At 35.8% G+C, this 16,200-nt stretch overlaps 1 non-coding gene across 1 annotated transcript; it reads right to left on the bottom strand.

The window, feature by feature from the left end:
• Positions 1-14,848: 14,848 nt before the first annotated feature.
• Positions 14,849-14,933, bottom strand: TRNAR-UCG. Its single transcript has one exon. It is a non-coding gene; the product is annotated as a tRNA-Arg (tRNA).
• Positions 14,934-16,200: the final 1,267 nt, after the last annotated feature.

A 16,200-nucleotide genomic window follows, 5' to 3' on the forward strand; every position in this document is an offset into this window, starting at 1 on the left:
AGTCTTTTCTTATGAATCAGTAAAAGCTACCCCTCAACAAGACTCCTTGTTCTGAATAATATCCTGCTTGAACAAAATGATTGAGATTCAAATACCTTCCACGTTACTGGACCCTCTCTGATGGATTAGGACAATTCCAGTGAGGTTTACTACTACACAGTTTCACAAGCCCTCCTCCTACCTATATCTTTCACTTCTCAGAAGCTCATCCTAAAAGACAATCAGAATTGATGATACAGACTCAAAATAAGGAATTAAATATTTGCGGGCAATGGGATGTGTGATTCTGGCTCATGTTTGACTCAAGCTATATATCCTTCATGGCTATCCATCCTGAAACAGTAGGCACGATGAGATAGAACAGCTGAGTGTGGCAACATAGACTAAGGAGCTATAATAAACATGAGAAGCCCATGGCTCTGGTGGTGTAATGCTATGTTATTCAAAGTGGGGCCCATGGACTAGAAATTTGGACTCTTAGTCACTGAATCAAATTCTGCACTTTAAAATCCTCTCCTGCTGAATTGTATACATAGTAAAAGTTTGAGAAGTTTTAGAAGTAAATCTGAAAGTAAAAATGAGAAGACTTCCCTTTTCTAAAACTCCTTCCTTTATAACCTTCAGTAGAATCAGTAAAGTAGTAGATATGATTAGCCTGAAAACATGAGGGGCCACTTGTGGTCCCAGTTCTAGCAAGTGGAGGGAGCAGGAGCAAAAGCATGTTTTCTCTCCTAGAAGTAAAAAAAGGAACATAACTGGCAACTTCGCATTGAATAAATTTCTGATATTCTTGGATATTAAGGTGGGGGAAAAGATCTCAAGACCCAGTGGTGTATGGCTGTCATCTAATGTTAGTTATATGCTGAAACCTTCTACTTTATATATCTAATTCCACTCTCTTTGTGTGGTTTCAAATCAGATTCTACCGTCTGTTTGATATTTCTAGTTGGATTTTTAACATCCATTTATTTACACGTTAAAATTCATATGCTTAAATAGAAACCTCAATTCCCCACCTCTAGCCAAATACTTTCCCATTCTCCCCCACTTGGATAAATGGGACCATCATCATAGGTTATTTTAAGCCAAAATATTAAAAGTCATATTTGACTCCTCTCTTTCCTTTATACCCTACATTCACCCAAAGCAAGTCATGTAATCCCCACCTTGACATAAATGCTGAGTAACATCAAGACTTCTTTAACATGAAAATTACCCAAAGGATGATTAAATAGTTTGTTCTTTTGTTCTCAAGTATTCAGTGACTTACCAGTTATCTTTATGTTAGTGCTTTCCAGCCCTCATTGCTTTCATAATGACCCCCACCTAAACAACCATAGACTGTGATAGCCTTCTTAATGTTCTTGCTGTATTCATTTTCTGGTCTCCTTAGTCAGTTTTTTTATGGAGCAGTCAATATGGTCAATTTGATACTTAGATCACTTTTGGTTCAAAACTTCCAGTGGCTTCCATCACAATCAGAATAAACAGTCTCCACCTCAATCATAACCCATAAGACACTCACGCTGGACTTCTAATACCTTCACTTCACAAGGGTTTTCCTTGCATTTGAATCTTTCTATTTACCATTTCATTTTCCTGAAATATTTTATACTGTATGCTGATTTTGCATGAAGGCCGCCTTTGATTAATCTGTCTAAAATGGCCTGTTATTCTCTATTCTGTCCTCCCATTTTATTCATCTGATGTCATGTAATTTGTGTTTCATGTCTTTTTTTCCCCACTTAAATGTAAGGTCCATGAAAGACCAGAACGTGAACTTTCTTATAAATAGTATAGCCCATCCTTGAACACAGATGCAATTAATAAGTATTCATTAAATATTTTACAGGAGGAAATTTGAAGAGAAATACAAATGGGTCCTTGATTTTATTATAGGCCAATAAAGCCATTCAGCTAATTAGCTCTCTCTCAAAATAAATGAGGAAAGACTGGTAGGGAAAAAAAAAGGAGAGACAAGTAATTTACAATGTTCCCCTTATAGAAAAAATGAAAAGCAAAACAGCCACTAACAGCTGATATATAATATATTTCACTGACTGATTACTTGATTGATTCATTAACAGAGTATCTACTATGTGCCAAGAATCCACCCAGAACCATGAAGACACATGGGAAAGGGAAACAAGTCTTGTAAAGTACAGGTCCTCATAGACGTAGAACAAATTATATTTTGATCTAATAATATTTCAACAAAGCTACACAGCAAAGAATATTATCTCTGATAAAATCCACCAAAGCCATACTTTCAATTTTTGCATTTTTCTGTTCCTTGTTGTTTGTCCTCCGACCAAAAGTTAAAATGGTAAAGAATTTCTTGCTCTTTTTTAAAATGTTTATTTATTTATTTTGAGAGAGGCAGGTAAGGGCAGAGAGAAAGAGAGAATACCAAGCAGGCTGACAGCACAGAGCCCGATGCAGGACTCACTCCTACAAAGCGTGAGATCATGACCAGGGCCAAAATCAAGAGTTGGATGCTCAACTGACTGAGCCAACCAGGTGCCTCAAGAATACCTTATTCTATTTCAAACCTCTCCTGATTAGTCATGGCTTTGTACCATTTATTTCCAACTCTGAAATTATAAGATGCTCAATTCGCATGATAACTCATTTATCTAAACTGCATTCATTCAAAGCTTGACAAGGAAAAACAACAATAATAACAACAATAATAATAACAAAATCTAACCAGCGATTTTCTATATTTTTTTTACTTGATTGCCTTTTAAACATGATCAAATTTATAGGATGATTCAAAATGCTAAAGTAGCCCAGACTTGGGATTTTCAAAGAGATTTTCAACAAGAACGTCTCTCTCTCTCTCTCTCTCTCTCTCTCTCTCTCTCTCTCTCTCTCTCTCTCTCTCCCCCCCCTTTCTTCCTCCCACCCTCCTTCTCTCCCCCTCCCTTCCTCACCACCCCCCACCCACACCCACACCCACACCCACACCCACACACACACACACACACACAACTGTCCTGATAACGTTATTGGTTTGGCTAAAATTTTTCATGGTGACTCAACACTTTTCTTAACACTTTCCATATACGCTGGTGATATTCAATCTAAACTACAGATACTCTTAAAATGACATGAAAAATACAGGGCACTGCAGTTTTCTATGTTAGAATTTGAAAAAAGGACCCAGGCTCTTTCAGCTTATAACCTATAGTTCCTGACTTCGAAGTGTGGAATGTCTTTTCCAATGATTGAATGATTCTTTGTCATCTTATTATATACTCAATGAGCACACTCTAAAGGCATCAATGTGGATGTTACCGTGAGTTGTATGCTTGCCTTCAACAACAGCAAACAATTGCCTCTCCAGCACTGCCGATCACTGCACAGAAAAGCTGCAGTCACCACAAATTTTGTTAGAACGCATCAAACATACCTCACTGCATATGCTAACAATAATCAATCATGTTAAAAATTGTATGGCCTAGGGTCGCCTGGGTGGTTCAGTTGATTGAGCGTCGGACTTCATCTCAGGTCATGGTCTTGCAGTTTGTGAGTTCAAGCCCCGCATTGGGCTCTGTGCTAACAAACAGCTAAGAGCCTGGAACCTGCTTCAGATTCTGTCTCTCTCTCTCTCTCCCCCTCCCCTGCTCATGCTCTGCCTCTCTCTGTCTCTGAAAAATAAATAAATGTTTAAAAAAAAATTGTATGGCCTATAAGTACAATTTATAAGATAAAAAAATAAAATTTGAAGTACCAATTTCATTTCAATATTTAAACAGTACTCCCTCAAATGCATCTTATATAGAATCACTAGCATTCTTATTGTTGGGTGATTTGTAAAATGCGTTGGCTTAACTATTTAGGGGGTTATAAGCTGAAGACCAAAAAGCCTGTCTACCAAAGCAAACAACAGAAAAAATATCACTTGCTTTTTAGTGATTATGAGCACATGTACTACGAAAAAATGAAACTATAGGAGTGAGTGCTTTCTTTTGTATAATCATGGGGCTTCTGTCTTGCTAGAGATTTTCCATTTCTTCACGCAGGTAGGCAAGTTCTCCTCTATGCTGCAGGGATTAATCAGAAATGTGAACAATCATGGTGAGAGCAGTTGTAGTTTGAATGAGTGTGTCATTGGATATGTGAGACTTTCATTCTCAAAAGAAGTAAAAGGATAATGGACTTTTAAGAAGTAAAAGGATGGATGGACTTTCAGTAGGAAATGACTAGGTGCCATGACCTATCCACCAGAAATATAAGGGCAGGTTTTTACATATGTTTGGTAGAAGGTTTGTACCAAAGCAACTTCAAAGGCCACATGCCAACAGACACCAATATAATTCCAACAATGATTATATTCCCTGAATTTCACTATCTAGTTAGCTTAGCTCAGTAAGTCCAAACCTGCCAAGTCAAGTCAGGTTTGTACTTTCTTTGGAATGATTTCCATACTCCATTAAGGTTTTTTTATTTCCCCCCATGTAAAAACTAGTGTATGCCTTTAACATAAAATAAGTTTTTTTTCATCTGCTTGCTTTTCAGGTATACTAAGATCGTGCAGTAAAATACAATAACCCAGTAGGTAAATAGTGTCAAAAAAAATAAACATTTGAGGTAGCACAACTGGCAGAGAAGAGGGGTTTTTCACAAGTCAAACTGAGAACATGATACAAAAGCCAATTATTTTGAACTAGAATCTTTTCCAAAAAGCATTTGTCTAATCAATATAAAATTAAATTTCCAGCCAAAGCAGTATTGAGAGCCTAACAGTTGCTTTGACCCTTGTCTTAGGCTCACTTCTGCTTCACATGTCTTAGTCTTTTGGAAAGCAAAGCTATGGAAACTCATAAGGGCCTTCAGGTATCCTAGGGACACATGTATGCAAGATCTTACGCCACTTTTGGTCTATCTAACATGAGGTAGCACTGTATTCTTTGGCATCAGACTTCAGATTTAACAATGTCACATTGGCACCTGTAACAGAAGAAAGACAGTTTTATATGAAAAAACAGTATGGTTAGACACAAGCTTCTAAGAAAAAGATAATTTTCCACTATGATTGCAAACAAGACAAGAATTCGGCTGAAGGTAAACTTTGATATTTGGATTCTTTCTACTATTTCTCTATTTTATAAGGCAAATTGAGCTCACTTCACTTTTTGAGTGAACTTGCCATGATCCATCAATTGCCCCTTTAACCTAATATTAGTTGACAACAAAATTTTATTGTTACGGATTTTACAACAAATATCCTGATTTATTTAAAGATGCTTAAATATGAAACTAGTATGGAGGAAGTGGTATACAACTTACTTGCATATTGATAAAGAGAAACCATACTCCTGCTCTTCTAAAAATAAAAACAGAAAAGCCCAAAGTAACAAGATAAATAGCAGATAAGTGGTTTGGGGAAAGCCAATAGAGCACAAAGCAAAGAACTTGAACCAGGAAGTAAAAGGGATAGGACTAATTATGTATTTGTAGAGAGGCACCATTTATGTGTACTTACAGCTATCTTGGAGACTGATAAGAAAGGTAATCTGAATGATTTATGCTTGATGTTTTTTTATACATTTAGTAAAGTTTATATTGCATGTTACAACACATTTTCTTATTAATTATTAATGCAGAAGTGTCTGACTCTTAATCATTCATTACATTCATAATAGTTTATCTATTCTTTCTAAATTATTTAGAGTAAAAATTTTTTAAGCATTATCTTTTGAAGGACTTCTACTCTAGTGAAGCCAGAAAACATAGTGCATGGTCAGATAGTGATCTGAAAGGAAATAATTCTGTTTCTTGGTAGAGCAGAATTCTTAAGCACTAGCTCACAAAGAAGAAACAGTGCAAGTTACGAAAGGATACCTACATAGAGCCTCTTAGCTATAATTTTTCTTACAAAAATTCACTCACAAAATTTCAACATTGAATTACATGCCAACATGTTGCTCTATTTTGGGTAGGTCCATTAATTTCTGTCCACTTATTATTATAATTTAAAAACCATTTCCCTGAAAGATTTTAAGAGAACATTAAATCAATAAATGTCAACACCTCATATAAAATGGAGGTGATTTATTTCTTTACTTCACCTAAACAGATAATTGCTTAGAACCTAATGGGGACAAACCGGAATTCAAGGTAACTGGAGCAGTCAGTTATAATATTGTGTATAGTTCAAAAGGTAAAAGAAAGAGCCACAGGCATTTATATATTGTTGAACCTTAGTACTAAACTATTTTACAGTTCTGATTTGTTCTTATTCTCAGTACAGCTTCACAGAAATACCTAATACCTTATTATAAAACAAGCCAACCCCCACCCCCAGGAAAAAGCTGGAGAAAAAAAATAAACAGACTTTATTATGAGTAGCAATATCCTTTTAAATAACAAAAAATTAATCAATATTTTTAAATGTTTATTTTTGAGAGAGAGAGAGAGAGAGAGAGAGAGAGAGAGAATGAGTGGGGGAGGGGCAGAGAGAGAGGGAGATATGGAATCTGAAGCAGGCTTTAGGCTCCCAGCTGTCAGCACAGAGCCTGATGTGGGGCTGGAACTCAGAAGCTGTGAGATCATGACCTGAGCCGAAGTCGACGCTTAACTGACTGAGCCACCCAGGCACCCCTTAATCAATTTTTTAATTGCAAAGAGTAGAATAATACAGATAAATGCTTGACTAGTCATTTCTTTATGCCTAAGTTAGAAAGAAAGTTATGCCTTTGACATCTAGTTCTAGCCCCCCGCTTTTTTTTCAAATAATCATTTTACAAATAAGGACACTAAGACCCAGAAAATTAAAGTTTTTCATCAGAAGTTATACATAAACCTATTACCTCTAGGCCCAATAGAATGTATTGAGTAGGTATTTGTAGTGCTAATTCCGTGAGGGGTCTCTGTTAATATATACATATGCCAGATTTTGTTCATAATGTATTTAGAGTTAAACCAGTGTGAATACTAGTGACATGATTCCTATTTATTTGGATGGAGAGGCTAGGTGTCACCAATACTCAAATTTGAGGCTCTTTTCAGTACAGATCATTATTGATCTGCTTTACACTGTAGGAAAAGATAGTAGACTCAAAGAAAGAGAAGTTAGCTTTCATTTACTGTTCTAAGTTTTGACCAGACCCACATTTCAAGATTTTATCTTGAAATATTTATGCTTGCAAATCAACACAGCAAGAGCCACACTGTGCCCTTTTATAGTTCTTTTGAAATGAGAAAATGACTTCGCTGTTGATGACTTTATTTATTCACTCAGATTCTTCCACTTTATAGGTAACTCTTTGAGAATATATAAAGCCTAATAGAGTTTTTGCTTTTTTTCTTTTGTTTGTTTAGATGTGTTTTTTTTAATTCTCTGTAATTTTTCATTTAGAAAATACTTGGAGTAAGTAAGTAAATAACTTGAAGATAGAGTTAGGAATTTATAAAACTTTCTGGCTATAGTCTCTAATTCAATAGCTCCTGAACTTTGGATGGCTTATAAGGCTCATGATTTTGATGAATTCCATCACTTTTTATAGTGCCTTTGTCTTTCAATGAATGTTCAAGCTAAGTTTTTTATCAATTTCCTGGAAGGCCAGGTCTCTTTCTGGGCTATTTCATTAAGTGTTATGTATAACCGAAACATGTCTGCTGAATCCGCGTGCAGCAAAGGGCAGAGGAGTATGTATGTAAATCATGTGCCCCACTTCCTACCTGTGAGATGTCCTCCCAACGTAGTGATGATCAGACAAACAGGTTTCCCAGGGAGCTCTTTAGGAGGACTATGGATATCTTTTCCTTTGAGTGATTACAAGGCCTTCTGAGACAAAGTCATTTTTCCCTCAGGCAATAATCTTTAATCCTTTAGGGTTCCAAAGGAGAATCTCATTTCTTGTACTCACATGACTTCAATCTTTGAAGATTCATTTCTCTGCTTAAAAAAATAAATAAATAAAATGGAAGGAAGGAAAGAAAGAAGGAAGAGGGAAAGGAAAGAGGAAGAAAGGGAGAGAAAGAGGGAGGCAGGGGTCACATGTTTACATCCATCTTTGTTTGAAGGGAAAGCCTTGAAGCTTATTTATTCAAATAAAAAACTTTATCTAAAATCTCTCCCAGTTTATAATGAATTATAAACTGTCATTTGGCATAAGCCTCTCATCAGAAGTTCTAATACTAGCTATAGAAATATCATAAAATTTTTTAAACCAGAAATTCTTGAGCCATTACAGGGGCACCTGGGTGGCTCAGTCAGTTGAGCATCCAACTTCAGCTCAGGTCATGATCTCACAGGGTTTGTGGGTTCGAGCCCCACGTCAGGCTCTGTCCTTACGGCTCAGAGCCTGGAGCCTGCTTTGGATTGTGTTTCCCTCTCTCCTTGCTCCTCCCCTGCTCATGCTCTCTTTCCCTCTCTCACAAAAATAAATAAACATTAAAAAAATTTTTTAAAGAAATTCTTGAGCCATTACAGTAAAAATTTTACCCTTTAGTAATTTTTGTTCTTTTAAGGTGGAAGTTATTTACATGAACAGCCCAGATGTAAAATAGTGATAGGCAACTCTGAAATAAGTATGTGTCCAAATTAGAAATTATTTTGCTATTCATATAAATAGGAAATGTAGCTACATAAAAAATATTTCCATTGAAATGAAATTTAGAAGGACAGGAAAACTTAAAGACAATGATCATCATTCAAAATAGCCCTTAGTACAAAAATGCTGATTATCTTTTTTTCTTCTTAAATTTTCCCCCAGGTTTACTGAGATATAATTGACACAAAGGACTATATAATTTTAAGGATAACTGTACAATAATTTGGCTTACATATATTGTGAAAGGGATACCACAATAAGTTTAGTTAACATCCATCACCTATATAGATTTAAAAAGAAAAAAAAATTTTCCTTGTGAAAAGAACTCTTAGGATCTGCTCTCTTAACTTTCAACGATACCATACAGCAGTGTTAACTATAGCTCTCACGTTGTTTATTACATCCTTGGCACTTGTTTATTTTTCAACCAGAAGTTTGTACCTTTTGACCACCTTCCTCCAATTCTACCTACTCCCACCTACTGCCTCTGGTAACCAGAGTCTCTTTTTGTATGAGTTTGGTGTTTTGTTTCCATCATTCCTTTTTTAGTTGTGTTTTAGTTTTAGATTTTTTTTGCTCTGTTTTGTTTTTGCTTTTTGTGATCCCACACCCAAGTGAGATCATAAGATATTTATCTTTCTCTGTTTAACTTCACTTAGCCTAATGTGCTCAAGGTCCATCTATGCCACAAATTCCTGATTTCCATTTTTTATAGCTGAATAATATCCTTTGTATATCCATATATACCTCACAACTTCTTTACCCATATATCCATGGATGGGCACTTAAGTTGTTTTCATGTTGGGCTATTGTAAATAGTGCTGCTATAACCATAGGGGTTGCAGATATCTCTTCAACAGAGATTTTTGTTTCCTTTGGATATATTCCCAGAAGTGGAATTGCTGGATTATATGATAGTTCTGTTTTTAATTTTTTAAAGGAAACTCCATACTGTTTTCCATAGTGGATGTGCCAGTTTAAAATGTGACCAACAATGCACACATTTTCCCTTTTCTCTATACGCTGAACCAGAATTTGTCTTTTTGACAATGGCCATGCTAACAGGCCTCAGGTGATATCTCATTGTGGATTTGATTTGCATTTTCCTGATGATTAATGGACCTGAACATTTTTTCATGTATCTCTTGGCTATTTGTATCTTATTTGGAAAAATGTCTATTCAGGTCCCTTGCCAACTTAAAAAAATTTTTTTTTAATGTTTATTATTGAAAGAGACAGAGAGTGAGCAGGAGAGGGGCAGAGAGACAGGGAGACACAGAATCTGAAGCAGACTCCAGGCTCCAAGCTGTCAGCACAGAGCCCGACATGGGGCTCGAACTCACAAACCATGAGATCATGACCTGAGCTGAAGTCGGACATTTAACCGACTAAGCCACCCAGGCGCCCCGCTAATTTTGTAATTGGATTATTATTGATTATTATCATTATTATTATTTTGCTATTGAGTTGTATGAGTTTCTTCACATATTTTGGAACTAACCCCTTATCAGATGTATGATTTGCAAATATTTTCCCATTCTGTAGGTTGTCTTTCATTTTTTTGACAATTTCTATTGCTGTGCAGAAGCTTTTTAGTTTGGCATAGTCCCACCTTTTTATTTTTGCTTTTGTTGCCTTTACTTTAGGTATCCTATGTAAAAAAAATTGTTGCCAATATATTGTTGAGAAGCTTTTTCTCCTGTTTTCTTCTAGAAGTTCTGTGATTTCTGTTTTTGCATTTAAGTCTTTAATCTACTTCAAGTGAATTTTTGTGAGTAATGTAACATAAGGAACAACTTTCATTCTTTTACACCCGAACATCCAGTTTTCCCTGAAATGCTGATATCTGTCAATAAGTTTTGTTGGCTTTTATAAAATGAGTCTCTTGAATTAGAATTTACATTAGAAGTGCATACACAAAAAGGCATTAATTCCACATTTGCTCAGGAATTGCTTGGTGTATTTTGTATTCAACTTACGCATATATGGCACACCCAGAAATTTTTTATATGATTTTGAGGTAAAAGGAAGCAAACTCAATGAATCTTCAAATCTGAAAGCTGGCAAATAGCAAAGCCCCTTTTATATAGATCTGTTGTGTACCCACAGAATTTGCCACTGTGTATGTAATTGCCACTATTCCAGTCATTAATCAACCAGGTGGCACACTCATGACCTAGTTTTAGTGGGAGGGCAGAAGGGGAATCTGAGGAATCAAATCGGTGCCACTGTGAATTAATCTGTATCCTCCATTTAAAGAAACATTTGGGTTGTTTCAGTGACTATACACCATGTGTCTCCTTTTGTTTGATTCAATAAATTTTGAGGATGTCTTGTGAATTCAGCTCTCAATATGGGATGGAAAGCATGATTTGTATACTTGTGCTTTTTTACACCACAACTGTTGAATTTAAAAATGCTCTCTTGTGGGCCCATTCATTCATTCATTTATTCATTATCCCTTGAGGTCATGAGCACCCAGGATTTACAAACAGTAAATAAACTATACCCTGGGGATTTATGTCATAAATAATATATATTGTTTTGTCATTTGAGGTTTATCCTTTTATGATGAAAATTGAGATGTTATTAAAAAATACAGACTAGAAAATAATAAAGCAATGATTATTAATATTTTTAGTATAGTGATTATATTGATAATCTAATGTAAGTTAGCAGCGTTACATATATTATCTCATTTAATGAGATTTATTTATCCATTTAATAAATAACTGATATGAAGTCCATAGCAAAGCATCTGATCCAAAGCAAGTATTCAACGTATGGTTATAATTGTAATTCTTGTATATCAAGAATAATTGTATATCAAGTAATATTGTTCCTGAGAGCAAAGGGAATTTCTATTATGAAGATGTTAGGAACAGAAACAGATGATAGAGGCAGGATACAAATCTATGTATATCTGAATGAAAATGATTATGTTTTTGGTTTTCATGATGAATGCACTTATTACCTATGGACATGGCATATGGATTATGATTCACAGCCTCACTTGAGTTTGGGTTTCTCTTCTGTATATTACTGATTTGCTTATTTCTGCCTAGTACATAATGAGGACATCTTGTTAACATTTAGACATTTAACAGTTCTAAGAGGAAGGAATGCACCAAGCCTAATACCTAGATGTGGAATGAAACAAGACTGATAATGAAGTTTCAAATGCTCTGTTTATGAATTAAGTCATAGAGACTCAAGTAGATTTCTTCCAAGACAGAATGAACTTTAAAAGAGTGATATTTGACTTTCTAAGTTGGGGACATTGTTATTTCTAAGTTTCTCAGTATATACAAATGGAGACCATTCTTGATAGGGTACTTAATTGCTTGATCTAGGCATGTGACCACACAAAGGAGAGGAATAGTCAAACCTGCTGCTAGTATCTAGAGTTGTACTCTCCAATATGGCAGCCACTAGACATGTGTGGCCATTTCAATTCAGATGTGCTGTAAGTGTTAAATATAAACTAGATTTGGAAGCTTTAGTATGAAAACAAGAATGATTTTTACCTTGATTATGTGTTGAAAACATAGTTTTATATTACGTTAAATCAAATACAATATTAAAATGTATTTCACTTTTACTTTTGTTAATGTAGTTAATAGCAAGTTTAGAATTACTAATGTGGTGTGAAGAATATTTCTCTTGGACAACACTGATCTAGAATGCCGTGAGGAATTTTCACCACCTTGTGGAAACTTATGGATAAGAAAAGGGGAAGCCACATGAGTGAAGGATTAAACATGCAGACCCAGACAAGACCACACAGAGATGGGGAACCATTTCATTAGAATATGGAGGATGGGTCATTCCAGAGCAGGGAGGCATCAATTAAAATCACCATATTTCCTACAGTAGCTCACTAGCCTGGAGTGCCCCCCCTCCCAGCATAAAAATCACTATCTTCCTTCTACACTTCATCATTATTATCCAGTGGTATCTTCAATGTCATCAGAGAATATTCATAGGATAGTAAGATTAAATACCTATGTTTTGCCTATATAGAAGATTTTCTCCTTTTAAATATCTAGAGGGCTTTAATTTGGTATCTTGTCATTGGTTAACTGGGTGTTAATTATGAATTTTTAAAAATTTCTTAATGTTTTATTTTTGAGACAGAAAGAGAGCATGAGCAGGGGAGGGGCAGAGAGAGAGGGAGACAAGAATCCAAAGCAGACTCCAGGCTCTGAGCTGTCAGAACAGAGCCTTATACAGGGCTGGAACCCACGAACCCTGAGATCATGACCTGAGCAGAAGTCGGACGCTTAACCAACTGAGCCACTCAGGTGCCCCTATTATGAATTTTTAAAGAGGTTTTTGTGTAATAGCTCTAGCCAGGAAAAGTGCAACACTGCCTACCTTCCTTAAATAATGGTGCCTTCATTCTATAGGAATTTCAAAATTGCATGATTAAATATATAATACACACAAATGGCATTTTTATTTTCTATAAATTATCCCTACTAGTAATATCATTATCTAACCCATTACTCTTGGAGAAAAGTATGACAGGAAAGAAAAGATATAGTAACAAAAGGCAAATATGTATGTAAATGATAATATATTATTCCTGGCCAGCTTTTAATGAAATAAATGGCCATATTTTGAGATAAATCATCCCACTTTGGACACTGGTACTTACGAAAGGTGTTTGTGTAGAGTACCAGCAGGAAGAATTGGAATGTGAAATCACTCAGACCACTAGATCCCATCAAGACTGCTCTCATTTACTGAAAACTCCAGATGGAAATTTAAGGAGGAAAGAAGAGAGGAGAGGAGCCCAATTAAGACAGCTCAGGATTAATTTTCTGTAAGAAGCATAGTTACTCAGCTGCTTGACATTAAGTTCTTTCTATAACAAAGCCACATCTGTCACTACTTATCTTCTCTGTAAGCAAGGCAGGTATCATACTGCAAAATTTTCTAAGTAAGAAATTGTTCTTTTATATTCTTTTTCTCCATGAATTGTTTCCCAAATTCTGTCTTCTTATTTCTTCTGTTTCCCATTTATAACTAAAAAAAAAAATTGTGGTTCCTTTATATTGAAGTGTCTTTGGTGGCTCTCTCTCTCACATAAAGAATTGCTGAAGTAAAGAAATACTTCACGGTATAGAGAAAAATGTATTTCTAAATCTGTTCAGCTTGTGTTCATAGTTTTGCACATGGTTATTCACAGTTACTTTACATGTGGCTTATAAGAAATTTCTCTATTTCTAGACAAAGCTATTTAATCAGCCTAATACTGGTATGGCTAATATAATCGTTAAACCATTTAGTTTGTATTGCAAACAGCAGTTAAAGTTATGCTTGGACCTATCCAGGAGTCAAAGCCTTTCGTGAATAGGTGCATTTCTCGCTTACCCAATGTTTCCCATGTGGGCCATCAGAGCAAAAGAGGGTGAGAAGGCCTGTATTTTATAATGTTTTATTTTTAATTTTTTTAATGTTTATTTATTTTGAGGGAGAGAGAGAGAGGGACAGAGAACAAGTGGGGAAGGAGCAGAGAGAGAGGGAGACACAGAATCTGAAGCAGGCTCCAGGCTCAGAGCTGTCAGCCCAGAGCCCCATGTGGGGCTCAAACCCATGAACCATGAGATCATGACCTGAGCTGAAGTTGGATGCTTAACTGACTGAGCCACCCAGCCACACTATAATCACTCTTGAGATAGAAACCAAATGGCTCATACCTCTCTTAGTTTCAGGGATAATCCTTTTATTTAATGTCTAAAAAAAAAGAAGGCAAGGACTACATCTCAGAGACCCAGAATTCTTTTCAGGAATAGGATTTCCTCCCTCAACTAATAATCTGTGACTGGTTGGGAAATATTTGTATGTTCCATAAATGTATCCTGGTGGCTATTTATCACCTCCAAAATATGCCTGGCCCTGTAGTGTCTTTATTATCTCTTCCTACATCTTGAGATTTGGTTCCTTTGTTTATGATATTATTAAACAGTGTTCTTTCCCTTCAGAGCACTCTCTCAATTAGTAGTTATGTATTAGGAGAATTATTTGATTATTATCCGTCTTCTTCATTTGACTGTAGTATCATAAAAAACAGGAATCATGTCTGTTTTCACAAATTTTTGTACCTTCAGTTCCTAACACAATGCCTTAGTTCCTGGTGAGTACTCTTTTTTTTTAAAAAGTTTTTTTTAACATTTATTTATTTTTGAGACAGAGACAGAGCATGAACGGGGGAGGGTCAGAGAGAGAGGGAGACACAGAATCCGAAACAGGCTCCAGGCTCTGAGCGGTCAGCACAGAGCCCGACGCGGGGCTCGAACCCACGGACCGCGAGATCATGACCTGAGCCGAAGTCAGACGCTCAACCGACTGAGCCACCCAGGCGCCCCTCATGATCAGTACTCTTAAAGTAACTGAGATTTGGGGAGTGAAAGAACATTTATATTTTGCATGAATTGCTTTGCACTGAGTTGACAAAGGTTTGTCCATAATTCCTAAAAGCTTATTTCAAGGCAAGATGAGTCAAACTATACTCTAGGATTAAGGATAATAGAAAATGTATAGAGTACCTTCGGACCCAGTACTCATCAGGTCTCAGAGCGATGCTCAGGTTCCCCCAGTGAAATGTCAGATATCTCATCACCTTACACCTAATCCAAACACCAATCACAGAGTGAGGATGACTTGGTGGGTCTTCCCCAGATTTTCTGCCACAGGATGTTTTAGAGTTATTCTCATTAGGAAGAAACTTCATTAGCACTTGGGATAACAATAAACACTCAGGAATAAGGACAATGTAATTATAAGGATCAATAAACTTCCAAACTCTAGCTTATGTTGTATTTAAAAAATATATATACTTTATTATGTATGAAATCTCCCACCACAAATCATATCAAGCCTAAAGATATACTAGTCAATTTTTAGGAAATATAAAATATGAAGAAAGAGGTAAAATGATAGGCTAATATCAGGAAAATCCAGTCTTTGGGAAATTCTATGAATCTAGTTACTCAACTTTTTTTTTCAACAAACAAATTGCAAGGGGAGAAAAAGAGATATAATGGAATCTATAATTAAATATTAATTATTTAGAATGAACAACTAAAAAAGACCTAAGAAACATATTGATCTCACTTGGATCCAAATTAGATCAAATTATTTTTTAATCTGGGCATTTGATGATAGTAAGAAAATATTAATTTTCAAGTCTGGTAATATATCGTGGTCTGTTTTTAACAGTCCATTTCTATCCAATTGAGATTTTTTTTTAAATTTGTTTTTAACGTTTATTTATTTTTGAGACAGAGAGAGACAGAGCATGAACGGGGGAGGGTCAGAGAGAGAGGGAGACACAGAATCTGAAGCAGCTCGAGGCTCTGAGCCGTCAGCCCAGAGCCCGACACGGGGCTCGAACTCACAGACCGCGAGATCGTGACTTGAGTTGAAGTCGGACGCTTAACTGACTGAGCCACCCAGGCGCCCCTCCAATTGAGATTTTTTTAAAAATTCAGTTCATTAAGTTCATTGACTTGAACCTAAAAATTAAATAAATATCAACAAAGACTTAAATAAACATACAAAATCAACACGTCCAATCTATTTAATACCACCCAAGCAGAGTCACTTTCTTTTCATACTTTTTCCTAAA

Source organism: Panthera leo, chromosome A1, assembly GCF_018350215.1.
Source record: "Panthera leo isolate Ple1 chromosome A1, P.leo_Ple1_pat1.1, whole genome shotgun sequence".
In the NCBI taxonomy this organism is placed as follows: domain Eukaryota; kingdom Metazoa; phylum Chordata; class Mammalia; order Carnivora; family Felidae; genus Panthera; species Panthera leo.